We start from the raw sequence: 7,674 nt of genomic DNA on the forward strand, positions 1-7,674 counted from the left end.
TAGTTCTCAATACATGCTTGCTGTTTGAATGATACATTTCAAAGTGAGTATTAGATAATGGTAGTATTTCACAGAATCATTACATTTGAAAAGTAGAGAGAATCTTACTGATAATTGTATAGAAGATTTTTATTTTATAAGAAAACCGAAGCCCCCAAAGTTGAATGATTTTTTCAAAATTATTGCCATGGTGATTTTTGGGGGAGGGGGGTGGGGACAAACACATGTTTATTTGCATACTTGCTCTGATCTAGACATTGTGCTAAATATTATACATAGGGCATCTCATTTAACTGCATAGTGACATTTTATCTGTATAAACTAGACACCCCACAAAATTTCCAGACAATAAATATATTATTTTTCTCTCTTTGGTATTTGTATAAACTAAATTTCCTTTGACTAAGTAAGGTAAAGACTCAAATAAACTTGTATTATTCTTGATGTCTTTTGCTAATCTTTTCTTCGCCTTTCCCTTGAAGGCAATGACAGGGCTCTTTTCTATCACCCTTTCAGTTTAGTCTTATATGACACTAATCAGAAAGATAGTGAAGTAATTAGTGATGAGTGCCATCACTACACAGCTGATAGTAAGCTTTGCATCTCCTTTCATCAGATCTAGGATGTAGTTTCTTGAATTTCACTGTCTGACAGAATAAAGAACATGGGTGAAAGCAATTGGATCAGGCACCATCTAGATAAGATTAAAGTGACTCTAGTAGGCAGAGGGAGACAGTTGAAGTGTATGGCATCCAGTTCATGTTGCAGAAGATAAACCCACCCTTTGAAAGCCACAATTTTGTAGGAAATCTTGTATTGCAGGCTAAGCGATTAGATTTTGGCTGAGACTTCTACACTCATTTCCTACATGCTTTCAAATAAACAACTATTATCTTTTATTCCAGTTGAGAAGCTTGCTATGACTATATTCTTGCACTGTATTTCAGGCTATGTACATGACTTCTATATATCAATTATTATGCATGTCTTACAAATCCTAGGCAGTTTGATCTATTTTTGCTATGAATCTTCCTTAGAAGATGGGCTTGATATTCCTTAGAAGATGGGTATTAGTATTAGTTATTACTGGATTCCAGCTGGGGTCAAAATCTTGTCTGGGGAGAGAATATAAGGTAATTTACTCTTCTCTAATGTAGAATTCATTAACTCTATTCCAACCAAATTTATTAAATGTCTAGCATGTAGTATGGTAATTACAAGATGGTTATAACATGGACCTTTACTCTATGAACATACTGTTCGAGTTTTATATATTTTCTATACCCATTACATATTGTGCATCTGAGCCTAATTTATATTATCTGAATATAACATGACCATAACATTTGAGGTGCAAAGTGGGATACTTATGAGAAAGAAAAAGGTTGCAGTTAATAATTACCCAGATTAAACGACTGTCCTGGGCAATCTGGAATAGTGTCAGGCAAACTGGAACATAACTAAACATTAGTTTCTGTTATAATTTCTTTTGCGTTTTAAGTATGATAACTATTAGGGAGCAAGTTAGGTTAAATATATCTATTTTATGATGGCTATTATATGCCAGATACTACGGTAGAGGTGTACACAGATTTAATCAGGGAAACAGAATATATAGAGAATCATTTTTAGCAATCGTGTATAGAGTCATGAATACTGGACAGGGAGCCAGGAGACTTACACTGAAAATTTGCCTTGAAATTCAATCTCTTATTTTAGTCAAAATACCTCTCAGGTATTCTTCATAGGATGGTGTGAGGTGGTAAAAAATGTGAAAGCAGCTAACTAACATAGTTATCTATCAAATAAAGAATGTTTGATAAAGGGTTATCTGAGTTTGTTGATTTCCTAGTTTAGTGAAAGACAGCCACAATAGAAGTTAAAAGCTTATTCTCTTTCTAAAAATTTTTATTATGAAGATTTTTTTTTACTATCTTCCATAGCCAATTTCGCCCCATTCACACTCCCATCTATATTATTTTGAAGCAAATCACAGATATCATATAATTTCATCCATAGGTATTTCTGCATGTATTATTAAAGATTCTTTGTATTAACATCATTAAAATATCATCAACCTAAGAAAACAATAATTTCCTATTATCATCAAGTACCTACTGTTTATATTTCCAGTTCTTGTAAAAATGTTTTCTCCTATCATTTTTCTTTAAAAATTCAGGTCCAAGTGAGATCCACAAATCCTATACTTCAAGGCTGAGGTTATTTAAGTTTCATTTAAAGTATAGATTCCCCCTTCCATCTCTTTATTTTTTCCTTGCAATCCCAGTTGGAAAAACTGAGATTTGTCCCATAGAATCTTCTGTACAGTGTTCCATAGATTGCAATCCCATGGTACAGTTTAATATGTTACTCTGTCCCCAGTGTTTCCTGTAAATTGGTAGGTGGAACTAGATGTTCAAATCAGTTTTTATTTATGTATTTTTAGTAAGACAGCTTTACAGGTTGTGTTCTTCCATCAGGTAGCACATATGCCTGGCTGATTGCCTTTTATGATATTAGCAGGAGTTGCTATTTAAAGCCTAGATCCATTTGTTCATTAGAAGTTTTTAATTTATTTCCGATCTCATAAAATTCACTTAATTTTTTTTTTCACTTCCATAGTGGTCGGAGTTGTAATTAAGATAAAGATGTAATTAAGAAAATAGTAACATCAGTTATGTCTATATGTCCCAACCTCTACTATTGTCCTATTTCACTTTAAAGATGTGCTCATTGATTAGTAGGAATAAAAATAGAAAAAACTTTATAATGCTATAAATGAAAGATGAGTAGAATATGATTTTCTCAGATCCTTTCAATATAAATGACTATGGGTTTTATAACATGATAATTAAGAAATAACTTTGCGTATTGCTAAATACACAAAAAGTAATTAATAAAGCATCTACACTAGCATCCACTAAATTTTTCATTGCTTCTTGGCTTCGAATCCCAGTAATTCAACCATATTAATCTCTAGCTTCTTTTCTAGGTACAAACAATGCATTCTTTCCATGATGCTGTACTCTTTTGTTATCACTAACAGAATACTGTTATTTTAATTTAAAATGACAGTATGGTTCTATAACCATGGCAAAGCACTTTGAGTTACTTTTCCAATAAAACTTATTAACTTTTGATAAACTCGTCATATTCTTCCACCCAGTTCTTGGTCAAGAAATAACATGTTGTCATTTGACAAATGGAAAAGATTAACAGTCAGCTGTGGCTACAGTCAGCTCAGCATTGGCTGAGTCACCCAAGGATTTAAACCATGACCTTGGCCTCATTATCATGCTGTCATAATTTACTGGAAAAAAAAATCCAGAAAAATAAGTTCTGAAGATAGGAAGTAAAAAATTCTATTTGTGTCTCCAAGCCTAAATCACGCACATCTGTGTCCTTTCAGTAATTCTATTAGCAGGTGTTTGGCTATGAATGAGGAATTGAAGGCAGGATATTCTCCTGAAAATCAGAGCTGATCATGTCAGTTCTCTGGCTAAAGAAACCCCCTCTACTGCCTATAGTCTAGTGACTCTAGAATGAGTTCAATTTCTTTAGTATAGCATATTAGTTTTATCTTTTGCTACAACTCTCTGCCTCTCTCTTTTCACACTCTAACAAGAGAGATTTTTCTCATTATTTATGACTGCTCATGTAACTGTGCAGCACACATTTATTGAGTCCCTATAATATAAAAGACAATATGATAGGCCCTGGGGAAACTGGAGTAAAAGGCATATTCCTTGCCCTTTAAGAATTCATGTCTAGTTGAGGAGACAGACAAGGAAATAAATGACTACAACACTGTGTGACAAGTGCTATTCATGAGCAAGGTCTGTGTAGTGCTAACAGAGCCTAGCGCAAATACGTAGGAGGAGAAAGGAAGGGGTGAGCAACGGTGAAGACAAAGGAGGTAACTGGTAGGAAGATTATGGGACAGGGAGTAGAAAAGGTGATCCAAGCTGATGCAATAGGAAGTCACGGAGATGAGAAATTATACATTCGGTAAAGTGCAAGTAGGTTATCCTGGCTGAAGAGGGGGATGTGTTGGTAGGCTAGGTTAGAGATAAGGGTAGAGGCAGGCAGGAGTTGAATCCTAAATGAACCTATGTACCTTGACAAAGTATTTAGATCATAGTTCTCTGTACCTGTTTCCCTCTTTAGAGAATGATTTCCCCCTTTCTCTCACCCAACTGAAACCAATAATGATGACAAATCCTCCCCCCAGAAATTTATTCAACAGTATTTGTTGGAATACCTATTATGTGCCATGTAGTTTTAGATGCTTGGGATACATTAGTAAAAATCCAGCTCTGTCCATCTGCTTATATTCTGGTAAGATGATGATTAATGATAAACATAATAAGTGGTAAGTGCTATGGAAAAAGGAAAGGCTGGGTAAGGTAAAAAAGATTGGAGTGACCAGGCAGTGGGTGGGGCAGGCTGGAGTATTAAATAGGATGGATAACTGAGTGAAAATCTGAAGAGGGAATGAGACAAGTAAATATCTTAGTGAAGAGTGTTCTAGGCACGGGGAACAGCTAGATGAAAGCCTAAAAGAAATCAGAGATCATGAGCGACTTGTAGACTATTTAAGGAGTTTAGCTCTGAGTAAAATGGAGAGCCATCACAGGATTTTGACCATTGAAGTGATATGATCTGATTGTTTTGGGAGGCTTGCTCTTTATGCTGTGTTGAGAAAAGACTGTAGAGCTGCAGAAAGATCTGTTAGGAGAAACTGTAGAAATGCCAGCCATCTATGTACATTCATGTGCAGAAGAGCTGTAATGATTCCAAGCATTGTGAAGCTACCAGGTATCTTAGCAGAGTACTGAGTCCTCAGTAAATTCTACTGATTGACTATTTTAGTTTATGATTTTAGTTTAGATATGCCTCCTATAATTTACTTAGCAGATTATAAGTAAGTAGCCCTTACTCACATGTAAGAAATGAAAGTCCCCAGGCTCACAGGCTTCACAAGCTGGTGTTCCTATAGGAATTGAAGGACTTGCATTTTAAATTAGTCTGGGTCTGTCAAGAAGACCTTGAGAATTCAATGATGAAGATGGCCAGTTATTTAAAAAGTTAAATAAGAACAGTGCTGTTTTAACTCAACTTCAAATGTGTTTATATATTTGAGGGACATCCTAAGTAAAACATAATGCTATATAGGATACAGTGAGATGTGATAAACATTTTAGGTAAAATAGTTACCTAGAACAAACAAAACACCTCTAGGATCCATAACATAGTAAGATAAGAAAATAGATATTTCGAAGGCATTTTACTTTCTTTAGTTCTGAGTATAGCAATCTTATATTAAATTGGGCATACTACTTTAAAAAGTAACCCATTTAAAATTCTATGTGACATATATTCTATCTATACGATACGTAAACTTTTATTTTGAAAAAATGTGGAAGATGATTTTAAGATATTTTCACCCCTAAGGATTCCCTTTAATAGGAAAAAACACATGTAGTTTTAGTAAAGAAATGTAAAAAGGAATGCAGTAACAGCAAACTCACTCACTTCTGCTTCAATCCCAGGTCAGGTGTCCCAGTGATACTGGCTCGTGCACACTGTATTTCATGTGCTGGCACTGTTTCTAAGAAGGTGAAAGGCAGTGGGGGTGCTGGGAGATGGCCGCAGGCATCCAGCATGCTCTGTGACTGGTAGAAAACTGCAGGGCCCAGCATGTGATTCTCTACTGTAAAGGAAGCGAAAATTGTCCAAACTGGACAACCACTTTTAAGTTCACATTTTATGTACTCAAAATAACTATACTATTTCAACCTCAGGGTTTCAGCTTCAGGATAGAGTGTATATTCTGGCTTGTTTTTGCTTGGGTTGATAGTTGGCTGAGAGGTGGAAGTGGTATTACTTCTTTAAGTCTGTAATAGTTGAATAAGGTAGAATGTTCCACCCATCCTTTTTTGATTAATTTTAGTTCTGCTCTCCTTCCTTTTAAAGCTCTTAGTATATTTTAGTGGCACTCAGGGTTTCCTAGGCTAAAGTGATAGGTATGTGTATTTACTGGTACTAGTCATTGCATATGAGTGGAAAGGGAAGTGCGAATATTAGAAAACTCAACTTTCAAGTTTAGATTAAAAAAAATTCAGTCTCCCTAGAAGTGTTCTTTTTGCTTGTTTACCGCTTCCCAGTTTCTTCTCCATTTTCTGTTTTGCAATGCACATGGCTTAGTTCTCAGCCCTCAGTATACATTAGTCATTTGGAAAATTAAAAAATTAAAAAAAATATACCCATGACAAGAGTCTTAACTCCAGAGATCTGTTTTGGGTTGGATACAGGTAATTTTAATGTGCAGCTAGATTTGAAAACCACCATGGTTTCAAACTGGAGTAAAATTAGGTTCTGGATGCAGTGCTGCCATTCACTACTCAGTTGATTTTAGTCCCCAATTTTCCACAGGATGAGGCTAGATTAGAGGTTTATAAAAATTATCTCTAAAACAAAATTAAATAAATTGGGATTCGTATGCTCTCATCTAGTTTGCTCAGTTTTCAGACGAAAACTGAATTATTTGGAGTATGAGAGTTTGGTTTGAAGCAGTTGAGTAATAGTAAAATAAAATAAAATTAAAATAAAAAAAAAACACTTAAATACATTTCCTTCTTCCCAATTACAAAGCACGGGAGAGAAGAAACAAATTTAAGCTCAAAAATCCTGAGATTTCTAAGACTGTTTTGTCTGTCCCTAGCTCTCTTAATGTCCGATGGACCTTGGGGAACAGAGGGAGGAGGGAGAGAGCTTAATACTCGCCAAGAAGGTAAATATAATACAAATCCCAGAGGCATTACACTACTCATCAGACCATAATCTGGCCTGCTACTAAACAGGTGAGTGTGGAAAGTGAGGTAGCAGTGTGTACACATACACATGCACACACAACTCTGCCATTCACTGCACTTGCGAGAGTGCTCAGAAGAGGGGGTCATCCCTGGTGACCCACTCTCTGCCAGGTCTACGTGGGACCCATCTCTACCCCTTCCAGGCCGCTTCTTGCCCCCCCTCCAACTGGAGGGTCGTCTGGACGGTGCTCAGCACCACCAAGAAGAGAAGGCGGCACGAGCCACTGCCTTTCTCCAGGAGCTGGTTTTCCAGCCACCTTCGACCTTTTTCACTGAACCCATCTGTTTCAAAACCAGACTCTAACCGGATCCCCTAGCTTCTTTGCCTCTTCTCTCTAGACTAGGTCTGCCAAAAAAGTCTAAATAGACCGAGGCCCTTGGCCCAAGCACGAGCTGATCCTCACGCTCTGGATATTCCTGTACCCTCACAGCCTCTCGTCTGCTCCTCATTCCCACACCTCTCCCTGACAGACCCTAACTCCTCTCCCTGACAAACCTTAACTCCTCAATCTTACCTGCCTCACTGCCCCTCCTCGAATTTTTTTGCCAACAGCCTTGTTTTCCAGAACTTCCTCATCCCCGCTGGCCGCCAGCGCTCCAGGCAGGTCCCAGACATCACCTGAGATTCCCACTCGCTTATACCTTCCTCTTCCTCTCCTCAAGTAATCCCTTACGCCCCCCAACGCTGACATCCCAGGGGACACCCCACACCTTTGTTCTCCTTCCTTCCGGGACCCCGCCCACGACGCCTTGGGAGCCTCTCCACGCGATCACTTTTACCTCCCAGCCCGACACCCGG

General features: G+C 37.4%; 1 long non-coding RNA gene across 2 annotated transcripts in view; it reads right to left on the bottom strand.

Annotated features, from left to right (window-relative positions):
- LOC111747426 overlaps positions 1–7,515 on the bottom strand; it is a 12,752-nt gene extending 5,237 nt beyond the window's left edge. Inside the window, exons 1-3 of one of the 2 annotated variants that reach the window (XR_002783524.1) lie at positions 7,391–7,515; positions 5,536–5,713; positions 4,944–4,993 (exon numbers count right to left, since the gene is read on the bottom strand). This is a non-coding gene — a long non-coding RNA (uncharacterized LOC111747426). The remainder of the gene's footprint in view (positions 1–4,943; positions 4,994–5,535; positions 5,714–7,390) is intronic. The other variant, XR_002783523.1, reaches the window with a different exon arrangement.
- Positions 7,516–7,674: the final 159 nt, after the last annotated feature.

The sequence above is a fragment of the Pteropus vampyrus genome, unplaced genomic scaffold, assembly GCF_000151845.1.
Source record: "Pteropus vampyrus isolate Shadow unplaced genomic scaffold, Pvam_2.0 Scaffold222, whole genome shotgun sequence".
In the NCBI taxonomy this organism is placed as follows: domain Eukaryota; kingdom Metazoa; phylum Chordata; class Mammalia; order Chiroptera; family Pteropodidae; genus Pteropus; species Pteropus vampyrus.